Below are 19878 nucleotides of genomic sequence, written 5' to 3'. Positions count from 1 at the left end.
TTCGGCCTGCCAAGCAGCAACCCCCAGCTAGGCCACCTGCACCACGTCAAGTTCCACGCGGCCAAGCTCCGGTACCAGCTCCATGCGGCCAAGCTCCGGTACCGGCTCCAGGCGGCCAAGCTCCGGTACCGGCTCCACGCGGCCAAGCTCTGGTACCGGCTCCACGACGCCAAGCTCCGGTTCCTGCACCACGACGCCAAGCTCCGGTTCCTGCACCACGCTGCCAAGCTCCGGTTCCAGCTCCACGCTGCCAAGCTCCGGTTCCAGCTCCACGCTGCCAAGACCAAGACCCACGCTGCCAAGACCAGGACCCACGCTGCCAAGACCAGGACCCACGCGGCCAAGACCAGGACCCACGCGGCCAAGACCAGGACCCACGCGGCCAAGACCAGGACCCACGCTGCCAAGACCAAGACCCACGCTGCCAAGACCAGGACCCACGCTGCCAGGACGCGCCACGCCAAGCTTTGCCGCCCGACACACCACGCCAAGCTACGTCATCTGCTACTTCCACGCCTGCCACGACGACGAAGCGCCTGCCTTCTCGTCTGCCACGGATGTGGCCGCTGCCTGGTCGTCCGCCACGCCGTGTGCGCCCACCTTCTCGTCGGCCACGGGTGTGGCCCTTCCCGGGTCGTCCACCCCGCCTGCGGCGGTGGCGTTCCACTCGCGGCCGCCACATGACTATGCCTCGGTGGATTCGGGGCCACTTGGCCTGGCGACCCACAGCCATGTCCCCCTCCCGCCCTCCTATGACTCTTGTTCTTTTTATTTTGTTTATGGACATCTGGTATCTGTCCTTGAGGAGGGGATTCTGTCATGATCCGTGGTCCGGATCATGTTTTGTTTAGTTATGCTGTTAGTGTTGGACTTCCTTAGTTCTTGGTTTCACTTCCTTGTTTTGTTTTGTTTCCATGGTTACTCATTAGTTTTCACCTGTCACGTCACGCACCTGTTTTACGTTTTGAGTCACGCACCTGTTTTATTTAAGTCTACCTTTGTTCATCACTCGTTCTGCCTGCATTGTCTGTGTCACAATGGTTCATGTCTCTTGCTGACCAAGTAAGTCATAGTCCAGGTCATAGCTTCTGCTAACTAGCAGCTTCTTTTGTGTTCTAGGCACGCTTGCCTTTTTGCTTTATTGTTTGTGTTTGTGATAGTTTGAGTGATTTATGTTTAATAAATCCAAGCTCACCTTCACGCTGTCGTCCGGAGCCGTTTTTGCATCGGAAGAACAACCCCGCAGCGAGCTGCGGACCCCCCCACGTGACAAAAAGAGTGCGCACTCGCTGCATGCTCGCCCGACACTGCGGCGCGAGTGCGATGATGTCACGTTATCAATGGGGAAATGCATTTTTAGATAATATTATTTGCCTAAGCTGGTAGGAGACCCCAAGAGTAACAAGCGGTAGAAAATAGATTAGAAAGGACACATTTTTTTTAAAACTTGAGACTTCCCGCGGGCCCGATTTTGGACGCTGGCGAGCCGTATTCCGTAGTTTGGGGACCCCTGATTGAAAGGCATTAAGACAATTATATTCTGGCCATTGCAGGTTTTGGTATTTTTTGATTACAAAAGGGAATAAAACAACCCTGTTTTCAAAAGTACATCCACCTATTTAGTGCGATGAGTGACAACCCCCAAAAACAGAAGAACAACAGTCTAATGTTTAAATTTCAGATGAATGCATTCCAAAGCAAAATATAATATTATACAATACAATTGGCATTTCCATTATTTGGCCTAGAAAGTAGTGCCCACCTACTTGTGTCATTTGCGGTGTGGGGGCTGAGTAGCATGGTGGCGAGGGGTTAGTGTGAGGTGCTATGGGGTAGGCGTCTGCTGGAGCTGATTGAATCTCATGGGAAACTTGGTGTGCAATGGTGGGTGAAAGGTTTGCAATACACACTCACCAAACCCACTGACCCAGTCTCACACACACACACTCCAGGAGAATGGCTTTACAGAAGATGCAGCCAGTCGACTAAAAATGTTCTGTGTATTAAAATGTAAGAAAATCGATACAAGTGTACATGCAAGCATACATGCAAGCATAAAAGCTCCTCTATGGATTTTTAGCTTTTAAAAAAAATATAGGTTGAATGCGACTTTTAGAGATAGGGTTAGTTTAGCTTGGTGCTTTTAGTCGGCTGTCGCTATCAATTTTTTTTTTTGCTGTAACGCTGTAAAGCAAGGCATTCCTGATAACAAAATATTGGTAACACTTTAGTATGGGGAACATATTCTAAATAACAAAGGCTTAATTTAGAGTTATTTGGACACTAGGGGAACATATAAGGGTTAGGGTTAGGGTTATGGTTAGTAATAAGCAATAATTGTGAGGTTATTGAGGGAAGACTCTTAGTTAATGGCTTACTGGTTGTATAATAAGGCCATGCAGAATAAGGCATTAATAAGTACTTAATAATGACTAATTAAGAGCCAATATGTCACTAATGTGCATGTTAATAAGCAACTAATTAATGGTGAAAATGTTCCCCATACTAAAGTGTTACCAAAATATTTGTAAAAGTATGCCCTTTACTAACTCAAGAACATGACTTATAATACATTTTAACCTCTGTGTTTACCAGACGATTCAAAGTATTTAACAACTCCATTGAGTCAGTCAGCGTGCATTATTACTCTTTATGTTGTGTTTGGGATTCTGTTTACGTCATTGGATGGATTTTCGCGAGAGTTAATGCAACATTTGAAAGGTTCATCATTCCATCACAACTGTTAACTGTTGTTAAGCGTATATCGTAACTACAGTGATACTGTATTTTGATGTTTGTATGCCCGTATGATTTGGTTTGACAAAAATATTAAATGGTATGACATTGAATGAATTAATTTATTTATTCCAGCAGACAGACATATATAGCAACTCTTCATCACTCTTTGTAATTTGACAGACATGCAACAGCACCCACCGAAAAGGGATATGAGAAAAAAAGCAAGAATGCTTATCCATGTCCCGCCCCTAATTTGCAATCAACTTATATGTTGGTTATATATGTTGGTTATATAGTCCAAGTTTCAACAGCAGATTAGATGGATAGATGGATACATGACAATTTCAGAACAAGAATAACATATGATAAAGAATGATAATGACCAGTTTTTAGTTTATTTTGTCAATAGCATTGAGCGACCATTAGATTAGCTCCATCTTGCCTGGGTATCTTCTGTCTTCTGAAGCCTTGTCTGGTGTGTTATGTCCCTTATTCCACGAGTGAGTTCTTTTGCACCTGTGTCCCACAGTTGAGATAGTCCAAACAACTAGTCATGTTTTTGCTAGTTTCCCAACAACACATTTTTTACCGCAAGGTTGAACACTCTTAGGCTAGAGGACAGTTTAATTTCTCCGCTCACATTGTCCCACAGTTTGAGCCTTGAATGTGGAATTCACCATGTTATGTTGGAATTTCAGGACACCCCTGAGTTCATGTGGACCATCATTACAGTCGTCCCTTGCCACATCATGCTTTGCCACATCGTAGATAATTTTTGGGATATTTATTTATTTATTTGAAGCATATTCAATAGGGATGTAACACAGTATTGTACATTCCATATTATTGCAGCCTATCCAAGCTGCACTCGGGCGGAAGGCAGGGAACACCCTGGACAAGTCGCCACTTCATTAACCGTCACCCAGAAAATATATTTGAAGCCAGCGAAGCTAAACATCAATTTGTGAGTAGTTACATTACTAAAAATTCATTAGTTAACGTTTCTGAGAAACAGCATTTTTTTAGACGGATATAAAAAATGTCCATTGTAGAGGACACTGCTTCTCATAAAGTAAAAACTGAAAGACACTAAAGTGAACATTATTGTTTTACACTTTACACTTACATTGTCACTTACAAGACACTAAACTGTAAGTTTTTTTTCATATTTATATTTGCTTGAAACAGTGGATGTTACCGCAAAATTAATTGCACTTAAAAATACATGTTAGTATATTAATAAATATGATTAGAACATTTTAGCATTGTATTTGTGTTTAATTACAGTAAGTGTGTTTATCCTAAACATTCCTGCCACTTCATTTTACACACTATAACATTTTTACCAAGTCTTTTTTTTTTTTTTTTTTACATATACCACAATAATATTGTACCGTGGCCTTAATACCGCTTGAATTTCCTTTATTTAACCAGGTAAAGACTCATTGGGCCCCATTCAGCAATAAGTTCCTAACTTTTCCTCTTATCTTTCTTCCTAAGTGATTTCCTAAGAGGAGTCCATTCAAATTCATGATGTGTTCTTAAACGCCCAATTTGTTCCCACCTGCTGTTCTTAAGTTGCTGAATGCCAAATGGTGAGTGCGTGCGTGTCTATCATAATTTGCATACAAACACGCCCTAATTTCCCCAATATGCATATGTAAACACCCTTAATTCCGTCATTTGCATAGGTAAACGCCCTTGTGAGCGTAGGCTGTAATGACTGGAGTCTCTACACACAACTGAACACAGATCGGTGGGGACAAGCTCAAGAAGACATTTATATATAAAAACTATCCATCAAGAAAGTCTTCGGGCAGTTAAAGATGGACAGTTTGCCTTTGCATACAAAGTGCAGTGGTGGACAAGATTTCCACCACCAGTGATAAAACGTAAGGCACAGTGATATACATACTTGCCAACTTTGAGACCTCCGATACCGGGAGGTGGGGGGTGAGTGGTGGGGGGTCGTGGTCGGGGGCGTGGTCGGGGGTGGGTGGGGCGGGGGCGTCGTTGGGGGCGTGGTTAAGAGGGGAATATATTTAAGCTACTATTCACCAACTCAAGTATTTCATATAAATATATATATATGTATGAAATACTTGACTTTCAGTGAATTCTAGCTATATATATATATATATATATATATATATATATATATATATATATATATATATATATATATATATATATATATATATATAAATATATATTATATTTATTTTATTATACATATAAATAAAAGAAATACTTGAATTTCAGTGTTCTGGAGGCTATCCAGTAGATGGCAGTATTTTCCTGTTTAAGAGTGTCACAACATTGCTGTTTATGGCAGACGAACTGCTTTACGGTAGACTAAACGTGACTGCTGTTGTTGTGTGTTGTTACCGCGCTGGGAGGACGTTAATGAAACTGCCTGACAATAAACCCACATAAGAAACCAAGAACTCGCCCTCGATCATTGTACAGTTATGACGTAATTGGGCAGGCAAGCTGTTTATGTTATGGGAAAGCGGACGTGAGAACAGGCTGTCACCACTCAGGTCCGCATTGAGCTGGAGGGGGCGTGGCCTCCAGCTCCAGCTGAATACCGGGAGTTTGTCGGGTGAAAATTTCTGCCGGGAGGTTATCGGGAGAGGCGCTGAATACCGGGAGTCTCCCGGTAAAAACGGGAGGGTTGGCAAGTATGGTGATATACATAGTGATAGACCATGATAATATCGTAACGTGAGACATTAATATTGTTACATCCCTAATACTCAAGCATTCAAATGGCTATATAAACTAACAATATTAATATTACAGTTGTATTGGCCGCCAGAGGAGACCAAATCTATCATGGCCACTGATTGGCTAAGCCTTTGCATGCATTACTATATTGGATTATCCATCCATCAATCTTCTACCGCTCATTCCTCTCGAAAGAATATAAAAAGGGTGTTATTTTATGTCTACGGGAGGGGTCTCAAAAACATATTTAGAATGTAGTCAACAGTTTATATGCACAAAGTACAAAAATGTATGATTTATAATTAACGATTCTTGCTACACAGAAATTAATTTATCACGGTCATGTCCGAAACCAATTAACAGCACTAAATGAGTGTATCTTTAATGGGAAAAAATGCTGAGATGTCACTACAAATGTTATTTGGCCAGACAAAATTAAGATTTGAACAAATTACATTGCAAACCATGAAAAAGCACTCACTTTATCAACTACTGACTCTCTCCCCCCCTCCCCTTTTTAAATAACATAAAAGTAAAACAAATGGCAAATGTTTGATTTTGTGCAAAAGTACAAAGGTTTAAAGGAAAGTCATGGTAATATGGGTCTCATTTGTAATCTGTTGTGTTGGGATTGCTGTCTTGTTACAGGCTGTTGATGTATTGAAGTTAACTTAAGAAATCTTTTGGTGTAGTCAAACAAAATTATGTGGAATATCACTACTTACTTTCAAATGACTGACAGCTATTGATTATTTTAGTAATCGAATAATCTACCGAATCTACTCGAATAATCGAGCAATCGGATAAAACACACTTTATAGCAGGGGTGTCAAACTCGTTTTCATTGAGGGCCACATCGCACTTATGGTTACCCTCAGAGGGCCGTTTTTAACAATGAGTTATATATGAATGTACAATACATGAATATTTTTTTTACAAAAGCTGCAAAAAAAATAATACATTTTACTTTAAAAACTGGCAGCTCAGTCACCAGAATTACACGGTAAAAACAGAGGGGTCTTTTTACAGCATATGCAAAAAATTAATAAATGGAATGGAATGGAAAAACAACACCACTGTTTTTAGCGGTAAAATTCAAGCAACACCGTAAAATCTTGTTTTTTTAATGTTTTGTTTGTTTGTTTTTAATCTTTTAGTGTCTTACTGTATATGGAAAAAAACAGTAATAAAGTTGATTTTACGGTGAAAAACTCAGTCGGCGGAATTTAACTGTAAAATCTATTGTCAATTTTACAGTCTACAATTTGATGGATAATTTGATTTGAAATCATAAGTGAAGCAGATATTTAAGTACAGTATTTTAACTTTATTTTAACAAAAAATATTTTTGGAATACATAATATAATATTTTGATTTTGATAATATTGAATTTTAAAATATTTGCAATTGCATGCAGTACATGATTTTTAATGTCAAAAGGGAAAGAACAAATATATTTAGTAGAGATGTCCGATAATATCGGCCTGACGATATTATCGGCCGATAAATGCTTTAAAATGTAATATCGGAAATTATCGGTATTGTTTTTTTATTATCGGTATCGGTATATTTTGTTGTTGTTTTTTTTTAAATCAACATAAAAAACACAAGATACACTTACAATTAGTACACCAACCCAAAAAATCTCCCTCCCCCATTTACACTCATTCACACAAAAGGGTTGTTTCTTTCTGTTATTAATATTCTGGTTCCTACATTTTATATTAATATAAAACAATACAGTCTGCAAGGGATACAGTCCATAAGCACACATTATTTTCACGTGCTGCTGGTCCACTAATAGTACTCACCTTTAACAGTTAAGTTTACTCATTTTCATTAATTACTAGTTTCTATGTAACTGTTTTTATATTGTTTTACTTTCTTTTTTATTCAAGAAAATGTTTTGAATTTATTTATCTTATTTTTTTTTTAAAAGGACCTCATCTTCACCATACCTTGTGCTCCAAATTAGGCATAATAATGTGTTAATTCCACAACTGTATGTATCGTATCGGTTGATATCGGTATCAGTAATTAAGAGTTGGACAATATCGGAATATCGGATATCGGCAAAAAGCCATTATCGGACATCCCTAATATTTAGTAACAAAAGAGTAAACATTTTATTAACTCATATCATTTCCAGGCTTTCGTGGGCCACACAAAATAATGTGGCGGGCCAGATTTGGCCCCCGGGCCTTGAGTTTGACACCTGTGCTTTATATCCTCAATGTGCATTTCAGAGAAAATAGTTGAAATAAACAACCATATTTATACTTGCCATAACCTTTATTCTATTTGTCTAATAAATGCACATGATCAACACTAAAATCAGACTTAACATATGTGCATTAAAAAAAAAGATGTTTGCGGTCACACAGACCACAACGAGGCACACACACCGCTCTTACTGTGTGTGCGCTCCACTGCAGTGGCTTTGCAGAAACTATGTCCCTATTTAAAGTTATGGGTACTCCATGAGATCCGGATTTCATAATTGTATTAGTTACAGTGTCATGATCTGTCACAACAGATCAGGTCTGTTTATGTTCATGGTTTGTTATTTATGTTGCCAGTGCTCCTGAGCCTCCCTTAGTTACGTTTTCCTGTTGCTTGGAGCATTGAGCGCTTCACACCTCGTTCCGTTTCATGATTAGTGGTTCCACCTGCTACCGCCCTAATTATGTCTCTTTTAGGCTCATGGTATTGTGCACACTTACATTGTTTTTCTTACGTCAAGTTACGTTCATGGTGCCGTATGTTATTACCAGTGTGGAGATTTTTCGTATGCTATGCTAAGCTTTATGTGCTTCTAGCGTCCGCGTCGAGATCATGTCGTGACATTGCTGCTTTTACGAGCAGAGGAGCATGTTCGGCGGCACACAATCACGGAGTACTTACAAGCAGACACAGTGTGTAGACAGAAAAAGGACAACGGACGCATTTTGGCTTAAAAACTAACGATAAAGGTGAAGTTATAACATTGAAACGCTCTCAGGAAGAGGCGCTTTAAGACATGGCTAGCTAGCTAGCAGCTAACGTCCATCCGCCGTCGGCAGTGTTTTAGCTACTTCTAAATCACTAATCCTGGTCTCCATGGCGACAAATAAAGTAAGTTTCTTACAAGTAACATTATCACTGCAGGACGAGGAATAGCTTAACATGCTTCACTACACACCGTAGCTCACCGGCATCAGAATGTAAACAAACACCATTGATGGATCTACACCTGACATCCACTGTAATGATATCAAATACAGGCACGTATCTAGTCGATACTACTATGATTACGTCAATATTTTTTGGCATCACATCTTCTTTCGTTTTTTAAAAATGTATATTTTGTTTATAAACTCAGGAAATATGTCTCTGGACACATGAGGACTTTGAATATGACCAATGTATGATCCTGTAACTATTTGGTATCGGATTGATACCCAAATTTGTGGTATCATTCAAAACTAATGTAAAGCATCCAAACAACAGAAGAATAAGTGATTATTACATTTTAACATAAATGTAGACAGAACATGTTAAAAGAGAAAGTAAGCAGATATTAACAGTAAAAGAACAATTAGATTAATAATTCATTTTCTACCACTTGTCCTTAATAATGTTGACAAAATAATAGAATGCTAAATGACACAATATGTTACTGCATATGTCAGCAGACTAATTAGGAGCCTTTGTTTGTTTACTTACTACTAAAAGACAAGTTGTCTAGTATGTTTACTAATTTATTTAAGGACTTAACTGCAATAAGAAACATATGTTTAATGTACCCTAAGATTTTTTTTAAAATAAAGCCAATAATGCAATTTTTGTGTGGTCCCCTTTATTTAGAAAAGTACCGAAAAGTACTATAACAATCTACAAGGTTAATACAGGTTGCTTCTCTTTCTTCCCCTCCATTTTTCTGCTTTTTTTCGTATCTCTAGTTATCATTACGTATATGTATTGTTGCATTTGAACAACTGTATTGTTGATAATAGAGTTAAATTATTGGTATTGTTCATTATCAATAACACTATTTCTATTGGTATTTGTATTGCTCCATTTGTAGTGTAATAATGCTCATTGTCATTTCTGTATTATTTTTATTTTCGCTAACTGCTTATTTGCTATCACTTTTACCATCATATTTGTACATGTCGTATTTGCTGATGTTGCTCTATTGTTGTTGTTGTTGTTGTTGTTGTTATTGTTGTGTTTGCTGTTGTTGTTTTTGTCTCTCAGTCTAATCCCCCTCTTGTCCCCACAATTCCCCCCTCTGTCTTCCTTTTTTTCTCTTTCTATCCCCTCCTGCTCCGGCCCGGCTGCACCAAATGATAATATAAATACATTTAATAAAGTCAAATACATATAAGGCAAAAAGAGAAGTCACCTACACTTCTCTTTTGTAAAGTAAATCTGAACAGCCGATATGGGCATCTACATCAACTATATGATTTGCCTGAGAAGCTGGACAGGACAAAAACAAAACAAACAAAAAAATAAATAAAAGTATCGAAAAGTACCGAAATAATTTTACTACCAGTACCGGTACCAAAATATTGGTATCGTTACAACACTATACTGTACACTTATTAAATGAATAATCGATATTTTGGAAGTACAAGTAGTTGCCACTTGGCCAAAGATGTTCATACTTTTTCCAAGGTGGGCTACACTTTGAGAGTCGTTACCTTCAGGTATTTGTTTTCTGGCAGTCACATTTGACCTGGAGGCTATCCCGGCAGAATTTGGGTGAGAAGCGGTGTCTAAAGTGCGGCACGTGGGCCAATTTCAGTTACTTGTTTTATTGGTCCTTGGCATCTTCTGAAAATGATATAACTTCATTATATATGAGGTATATTACACTAACAATTGTTTGCTTTGTCATGTGTAACACAAAAGCTAAAATTATATTTTGTTCGAGTAGTGTTTTGTTTAGTTAAAAATTCCCTTAGTTCTGTTTCAGCACCCCTGGGTTTGTGTTTTCTTGGTTGCCATGGGTGCTGATTATTTCCACCTGCCTCGGATTAGTGTTCGGGACGCTCACCTGCTCCCGGGCACTAATCAGAGAGCTATTTATTCCTGCTTTTCGCCACACTCAGTCTGGCTGTCTTGTTTGCGCTATGCAACAAGTTACGTGGGTATACTCTTTGATTCCTGATTCGATGCTAAGTTTTCCCGTTAGCTTTTTCCTTAGCTTCCTGTGCAATCGGCACGCTTCACTGTATTTTTGTATTTTATATGCAATCTGTACTGGGCAGCCAAGCTAGTGCACCCTAAATAAGCAACAAGGGTACAGCAAAGAAATTTGGTTACAGTTAATAAAGGGCATTTGTCCAACATTGGGTAAAGAGGGAAATCAAGGTCACAACTCCATTTCAGTTTCATATTTTCTACAACGAGACGACCCACACGATGCTCATTTCCCATTTGAAACATGGCGAAAGCGATCCACCTGATACACACTGCTGCACTTATAGGCCTCAGACGTTATTAATCCAGATAAGGGAATCAATAGCAACATTCACTTGGAGTTGACAACGTAGGTCCCCCGCCATTACATTGACAAGAGGAGGTCGCCGCTGAAGTAACTTTATCTTTTTGGGGGGATCACCGAAGAATTAGCTCCAGCCAGGCTCTGCTGTGCAGAAAAAGGGCACAGTTGACAGAGCCAAGTCTCAACTTTGCGGCGCTGATAAGGAGCACTTTGTCTGGCCTGAGGCTTGACAGACACTAGATCACACGGCAGCAGCGGAAAAAAAAGAGGAAGCAAGGAATGTTTTCAAAGGTCTAAAAACTCCATGTGCACATCGTGCCGACTTAAAGAACTATAAATACACCAAAAAAAAAGGACACGGGGAGCTTTAAAAATGCATAAACCTCTTACACCACTCTGCACATTTAATATTTATATAAGCTTGAAGACATGAAAAGGAATTTACATTGGCTTTTCAATTCAATCTAGGAAGCCGCTAATTTTCTTTTGTAATTCTACCTGCATTAAAACATCCCCGAGTGTTAGTTCCCAGTGCTTGGCTGCAGGACATGCACGCATGCTGCATGAAATGTTCGTCTCTGGGTCTGACACACACCAAAGGGGCAAATGGAAGGAGGAGCTATTGTTAGCCTTAAAGCCAGGATGCAGCAGTCAAGAATATACTCAGATATTTATGCGGGCACTGTACAAGACAAAAATATGAACATAGTCACCAGAAAAATGTCACAATATGTAGAATTTTTACCTTAGACAACATCATCTGTATGGTACACTGGTTTGTAAGAGGGCATAAAATGAGTCTCTACAATATTGGTCTACAATACTATGATATGGGGACGGCGTGGCACGGTTGGAAGAGTGGCCGGGCCAGCAACCCGAGGGTTTCTGGTTCGATCCCCAGCTTCTACAAACTAAGTCACGTCCGCTATGTCTTTGATTGATTGATTGATTGAGACTTTTATTAGTAGGTTGCACAGTGAAGTACATATTCCGTACAATTGACCACTAAATGGTAACACCCGAATAAGTTGTTCAACTTGTTTAAGTTGGGGTCCACTTAAATTGATTCATGATACAGATATATACTATCAGATATATACAGTCATCACACAAGATAATCACATTGACTTATTTACATTATTTACAATCAGTGGTGTGTGTGTGTGTGTGTGTGTGTGGGGGGGGGGGGGGTAGGATATGTACAGCAAGTAGTGGACATAGAGAGAGAGAGAGAGAGAGAGAGAGATCAGTAGCCATAAGAAAAAGTATCTGCATTTGATTGTTTACACTTGATTATTAGCAATCCGGGGAGGGTGTTAGTTTAGGGTTGTAGCTGCCTGGAGGTGAACTTTTATTGCCGTTTTGAAGGAGGATAGAGATGCCCTTTCTTTTATACCTGTTGGGAGCGCATTCCACATTGATGTGGCATAGAAAGAGAATGAGTTAAGACCTTTGTTAGATCGGAATCTGGGTTAAAGTGGTTAGTGGAGCTCCCCCTGGTGTTGTGGTTAGGCGGTCATTTACGTTAAGGAAGTAGTTTGACATGTACTTCGGTATCAGGGAGGTGTAGCGGATTTTATAGACTAGGCTCAGTGCAAGTTGTTTAACTCTGTCCTCCACCTTGAGCCAGCCCACTTTAGAGAAGTGGGTAGGAGTGAGGTGGGATCTGGGGTGGAGGTCTAGAAGTAATCTGACTAGCTTGTTCTGGGATGTTTGGAGTTTAGATTTGAGGGTTTTGGAGGTGCTAGGGTACCAGGGGGTGCATGCGTAATCGAAAAAGGGTTGAACGAGAGTTCCCGCCAGAATTCTCATGGTGCTTTTGTTGACCAGAAAGGAGATTCTGTAGAGAAATCTCGTTCGTTGGTTAACCTTTTTGATTACCTTGGTTGCCATTTGATCACAGGAAAGGTTAGCCTCTAAATTGGAACCTAGGTAGGTGACCTCATCTTTCCTGGTGATAACAATGTCACCCACTTTTATAGTGAAGTCACTGACTTTCTTAAGGTTGATGTGGGACCCAAACAGGATGGATTCCGTTTTACCCACGTGTATGGATAGCTTGTTGTTAGCGAGCCAGGTGCAAGTTCTACAGAGCTCAGCACTGAGGATTTTCTCCACCTGTGACTTGTCCTTGTCGGATACCAGCAGGGCAGAGTCATCCGCAAACAAAAACAATTCACAGTCGCATGCCGATGACAAGTCGTTTATGTATATTAGGAACAGTAAAGGTCCCAATATACTACCTTGGGGGACTCCACAGCTCACCGAGAGGGGGGGGGACACGGTGCCGTTCACCTCTACCACCTGCTCCCTCCCCTCCAAGTAAGAATGTATCCAGCTCCATGAGGTTTTGTTAAATCCGATTGCTCTGAGCTTATCCAACAGTATAGCGTGGTTGAGCAAGACACTTTACCCTTGCTCCTAATGGGTCGTGGTTAGCGCCTTGCATGGCAGCTCCCACCATCAGTGTGTGAATGTGTGTGTGAATGGGTGAATGTGGAAATAGTGTCCAAAGCGCTTTGAGTACCTTGAAGGTAGAAAAGCGCTATACCACTATAACCCATTTAGATAGATAGATAGATAGATAGATAGATAGATAGATAGATAGATAGATAGATAGATAGATAGATAGATAGATAGATAGATAGATAGATAGATAGATAGATAGATAGATAGATAGTACTTTATTGAGTTCCCTCAGGAAAACTTAAATTCCAGCAGCAGTGTACAGAATTGAGATCAAATTTAAAAAGTAAAAAGTAAATAACGGGGGTGTAAATGGAAATAAAATAGAAAATATTACAATAAGAATAAAATACCATTTACCATTTACTAGCCGATACTTTGATTGATTGATTGATTGATTGAAACTTGTATTAGTAGATTGCACAGTACAGTACATATTCCGTACAATTGACCACTAAATGGTAACACCCAAATAAGTTTTTCAACTTTAAGTCGGGGTCCACGTTAATCAATTCATGGTAAATGCCATTTATAATACAACCACCAGGTAGCATCTGTGTCCCGATCTGATGTGGATATTGATCTGATATCAGCAAAAAAACAAGTATTGGATGCATCTAACATCTCCAAAATAAGCTCTGTGTTTACTTCTGCACTGCAAAAACTGAAATCTAAGTAAGATTAAATATCTCAAATAAGGGTGATATTTGCTTATTTTCTGTCTGATAAGATAATTCTTCTCACTAAGCAGATTTTATGTTAGAGTGTTTTACTTGTGTTAAGGGTTTTGGTCCTAAATGATCTCAGTAAGATATTACAGCTTGTTGCTGAGATTTTTTTGACCTATATGGAGTAGAATATGCTTGAAACTAGAATGTCAACAGTTGCAAAGCTGTGTCATCAACACTCACAAGTATAAAATTACTTTTTTAAAGCAATAATTTATTATTTCAAGCATGAAAAAAAAAATCATGACTTTGACACATTTGTGTCTCATATTAAAACAGATGACACTCAAATGGACTCTGCTGTTTTATTTTCAATGAAACAATAGAAAATACGTACTCATATAGTAGTACACTTGTTATTAGTGATAATATACTTATTTTAAGGTATTTTTTAGTTCATTGAGGTTAGCTAATTTTACTTGTTTTGGAAAGTCTTGACAAGCCAAATTTTCTTGTTCTGTTGGCAGATAATTTTGCTTAGTTCAAATAAAATACCCCTAATGTTTTGTATTTTTTTTTCCTTGTTTTTGAACACTGACTTTTTGCAGTGTGCAAAGCTGGGCAGTTATCCATCCATCCCATTAACATATAATTGTCCTCCAATAAGCACTTAGGTTGTAGTTTAGTAGTCATTCACAAAAAGGAAACATGGTGTCATAATTTGGCAGCCGCCTGCCTGCTTTGTGTTGCAGTGGCACCTGCGCGCACTCCCGATACCCATTTTCCTCTGCTGCAGCTTTGAACCGGATGTATTTGTATATGTGCTTACTGTGCTGGAGTATTTTTTTTATCAGGGCTCAAATTTAACCACGGCAACTGCGGCAAAAGCCGCGACTGCCCTCGTCATTTGCCGTAATGCCCTAAAAATTTACCAACATCCTTGACTTTTTACTTGTTACTGGACTAGGGATGTAATGGTAAACGGTATAATGATAATTCACAATAAAATTTCTGACAGTTAGTAATGCATCAAATTTTTTAATTAACGAAACCCCGTCATTTATTAATGCATTTTAGGCAACATGAAGTCAGGCGCATGCACACTAGCAGTGTTTGGCTTGATAAGGCAACACTTGCCTTGATCTTAAAAAGTTAAAATTCGAGGCCTGTTTTATGATCTCAAACTGAGCCTTTGTATACCTTTCCTCAATGTTTTTACGGGGCGTCGTCCCTAGGTGGCGACCTATCAGTCTTCTGGTCCTCAGTCCATACCACTGTAACTATATATTGTATGTCTGCTCTTGTATTTTGCTTTGCTTTGGATTAAAATAATTGTTTTATCTGCAAAGCTGTTTCTCTGTCCTTCTCCATCCTGGGGAACACAATCCTTGCTACAACGTGACCCAAACGCAACATACTGTAAACTTATTAAATGAATAATCCATATTTGGGAAGTACAAATTGCCACTTGGCAAAGATGTTCATACTTTTTCCAACGTGGGCCATACTTTGAGAGTCGTTACATTCAGGTATTTGTTGAATTTGGGCGAGAAGCAGTGTCTAAAGTGCGGCACGGGGGCCATTTTCAGCTACTTCTTTTATTGGTCCTTGACATCTTCTGAAAATTATATAACTCCATTATATATGAGGTATATTACACTAACAATTGTTTGCTTTGCCATGTGTAAGACAAAAGCTAAGATGATGTTTTTTTTAGTTAAAGACTCCCATAGTTCTGTTTGAGCACCCCTGGGTTTGTGTTTTCTTGGTTGCCATGGGTGCTGATTAATTTCACCTACCTCTGATTAGTGTTCAGGACGCTCACCTGCTCCCAGGCACTAATCAGAGAGCTATTTGTAATTATATATTGTATGTCTGCTCTTGGCAGTGGCGGGCCGTGAGTTTCTCACCTGGGCCTTCAGTGATGTCCTACTTAGTCCGACTTCACCTCTCAAAATACCATAATTTACACATGGACATGGCTGGAGATACTATACAGAAACACTTGCACCACAACAGTGTACAAAAGGGTCTATTTATCGGCGCGTCTAACATTCAATAAACCCGCTTTAGCAATTGTCAAAATTAAAAGAATTGTATAAAACAAATGAAACATGAAAAAATGAAGAAATAAAATATTTGAACTCACAGTTTGTAGGACCCACTCGACGCCGTATAAGCCAGTGGTACCGCTTGTAGTCGGTAGGTTGATTCGTGTGAAAGTGGCGGGCAAACCATTTCACCGCCGGGATAGCTTCCGGTATCGGCCGACCTCGTCTCACAAGATTCTCTTAAGTATCCTTCTTGACAATGGCCTTGCAAACATTAATCTGCCGTCTAATCAATATTTTGCTCTCCTTCTTTGTGAGTACCGGTGTGTTTTCTGTGGCTTTCTATGGCTCGTATGGCTCCGGTGCCACTTCCTGTTTTCGCAACGTGTGATTGGATACTCAATTGGGACTCCCAAGTGAGTAGCCAATCACAGGAAGCGAAAATGTCAGGGCCAGCTAGAAGGCCTTGCTGGCAACAACTAGTGATCTGCTTGGCTATGGCAATTGTCTATCAACTTTATGTGTCCGTTCACTTACAGTGGACAGATGCCCGCATTGTTGATTCTGAAGGCCACAGGCAGATTTCGTACAGCATGGCAACATAAGCTAGCTGAATTCTGATTGGATACTAACTCTAACCTAAACAAAAAACAGCACTGGAAGGAGCATAATATGACATGAAGAGAATATGTATACTTTTAAATATTTAGGGAAAGTAAATCAAAAATTACTTTTATCTTTATCTTGAATGATGATCATGATTTCTGGTTATGTTAGGCCAGCAGAGAAGGCCTTGCTGTCCCTGACGGCACACCACTGGCTCTTGGACGGTTGTACTGAAAACAAATTTTCTTGTATTTTTTTAATTGCAATGACAATAAAGTTCTATTCCATTCTTTTTATATCACTGCATGTCATGCGTCTGTGTTATTTTGCGCATGCCACGGTTATGTGTGTCTTTTGTCTTTCTTGAGAGCTTGACTTAATGTCTACATAAATACGTTCACCTTGCTGAAATGTCACATTGTCGCCACAGAGTGCAAAACCGTGCAAACAAAGTCATCCAAAACTGCATGCAAACTCAAGCCAAAATGCAAGAACCTTTTGACCTATGGCATTTTTAACACAATTATCAAACAATGTAAAAAAAAAAGTATAATAATAATCATAGGTCACCTTTAATTTTTTAATTTATTTTGTAGATTCAAAAAAGTCTTATTTTATAATAGTCAAATATCCTTTATGCGTCAGCTGCTTTCTGAAAAGTGGGGCCTTCCTTTTGAGCGCTTTCTATCAGGCAAGCTGCTTTGTTGCCATGGACATCTGCAACAATACTCCAAGACAGTCTGCTACAAATACGCCAGTTTGTCCCTCAAATGCACAGGCCGGTGCGCAGTCTGCAACAGGATGTGACGCCACGTGCAACAAAAGGTATCCAAATATGGTACTGTTTGACTTTATGTAAGAACTGTTCCTGGGAGTACCAACAGAATTTGGTTGGTGCCTATGAAAGTACCAAATAAGGTACTAGTGTTGTCCCGATACCAATATTTTGGTACCAGTACCGGTACCAAAATGTATTTCGATAATTTTTGGTACTTTTCGATACTTTTCTAAATAAAGGGACCACAAAAATTTGCATTATTCGCTTTATTTTAACAAAAAAATCTAAGGGTACATTAAACATATGTTTCTTATTGCAAGTTTTTCATTAAATAAAATAGTGAACATACTAGACAACTTATCTTTTATTAGTAAGTAAGTAAACAAAGGCTCCTAATTTAGCTGCTGACATATGCAGTAACATATTGTGTCATTTTCCATTCTGTTATTTTGTCAAAATTATTAAGGACAAGTGGTAGAAAATGAATTATTAGTCCACTTGTTCATTTACTGTTAATATCTGCTTACTTTATTTTTTAACATGTTCTATCTACACTTCTGTTCAAATGTAATAATCACTAATTCTTCTGTTGTTTGGATGCTTTACATTAGTTTTGGATGATACCACAAATTTGGGTATCCGGTACTTTTTAGAGGCGTTATAGTACCGAATATGATTCCTTAGTATCGCGGCAGTAGACTAATACCGGTATACTGTACAACCCTATAAGGTACCCATTCCTACTCGTACACTCAAATGTGAATTCAAATGTATTTGGTTGTAATATTTTGCTGTCAAATCGTTCTTTTCTTGATCCTTAAAAAATGCATAAATGTCTGGAATGGACTGCAACCGTACACATAAAACAAATAGCGCATAACTCAACATGTGTCATTTTGAAGCACAACTCAATGTCTCTGCCAAACAATGACCGTCTGATTGGCACCCATTTTCCAGATGGGGAGTGAAAGAGAGATGTAGAGAAATGCAAATGCAGCTGGAACCATATACACTAGCTATCTAGACGACGAAGCACCCGTTTTCAACCTCGGCGGCTCTATTTAATGACATCAAGGATGCCTGGAAACAAGGACTGGAGAGCTTGCACTTGTGAATGTTTTTTGATTGATTGTTTGAGACTTTTATTAGTAGATTGCACAGTACAGTACATATTCCGTACAATTGACCACTAAATGGTAACACCCGAATAAGTTTTTCAACTTGTTTAAGTCGGGGTCCACTTAAATCAATTCATGGTAACTTAAATCATTTCATGTTTGGTTGCTGCATGTACTTACGTGACAAATGACAAGTCCAAACATGTTAAATCAAGTCAGGGAGAGAGCCAGCCCTGTTGCACCCGTCCAAGCTTTTAAAGAGCATAAGATGAAGCACGCAATGATTAAACACTTCACGCTACAGCTGGATCAAGCGTCCCCCGGGGACTCGTATGCTGCCATTGTCTGCGTGTCAGCGCCTTCACAAATGACACAAGGTGATTAAAGGCCTACTGAAACCCACTACTACCGACCACGCAGTCTGATAGTTTATATATCAATGATGAAATCTTAACATTGCAACACATGCCAATACGGCCGGGTTAGATTAGTAAAGTGCAATTTTAAATTTCCCGCAAAATATTCTGCTGAAAACGTCTCGGTATGATGACGTTTGCGCTTGACGTCACGGATTGTGCGGACATATTGGGACAGCATTGTGGCCAGCTATTAAGTCGTCTGTTTTCATCGCAAAATTCCACAGTATTCTGGACATCTGTGTTGGTGAATCTTTTGCAATTTGTTTAATGAACAATGAAGACAGCAAAGAAGAACGCTGTAGGTGGGATTGGTGTATTAGCGGCTGGCTGCAGCAATACAAACACGTAGCGGCTACATCGTAGCCGGTGTTTCATTGTTTACATTGCCGAACGATGACAGTCAAGCTTTAGAAATATTCCCTCCAGATTCCTCAGGGACTCTGCCTCCATCATTGCCCCGATCATCACGCACATAATAAACCTATCAATTACACAAGGCCAAGTACCAAAAGATTTTAAGATAGCAAGAGTAACTCCCCTCTTTAAAAAAGGAAGCAAATTGGAACCTGGCAACTACCGACCTGTTTCTATTCTGAGTTCCATTTCCAAAGTAATGGAGAAAATAGTTTATAAACAGGTCGATAGTTACCTTGCCACTAATAAACTCATGTAAAAATTCCAATCCGGCTTCAGAACTAACCACTCCACTGACACATGCCTTCTCTATCTGACCGACCACATCAAACATGAGGTGGACGCGGGCAAATACTGCGGCATGGTCATGCTGGACCTTCAGAAGGCCTTTGACA

At 39.4% G+C, this 19878-nt stretch overlaps 1 protein-coding gene across 3 annotated transcripts in view; it reads right to left on the bottom strand.

Annotated features, from left to right (window-relative positions):
• The window catches only part of LOC133630743 (corticotropin-releasing factor receptor 2), a 165337-nt gene that overhangs the window by 106989 nt on the left and 38470 nt on the right, over nucleotides 1-19878 (bottom strand). The window lies entirely within an intron of this gene.

This window comes from Entelurus aequoreus, linkage group LG16 (genome assembly GCF_033978785.1).
Source record: "Entelurus aequoreus isolate RoL-2023_Sb linkage group LG16, RoL_Eaeq_v1.1, whole genome shotgun sequence".
NCBI lineage: Eukaryota > Metazoa > Chordata > Actinopteri > Syngnathiformes > Syngnathidae > Entelurus > Entelurus aequoreus.
The sequence above is the reverse complement of the archived record's forward strand: the minus strand, read 5'-3'. Positions and strand labels throughout refer to the sequence as shown.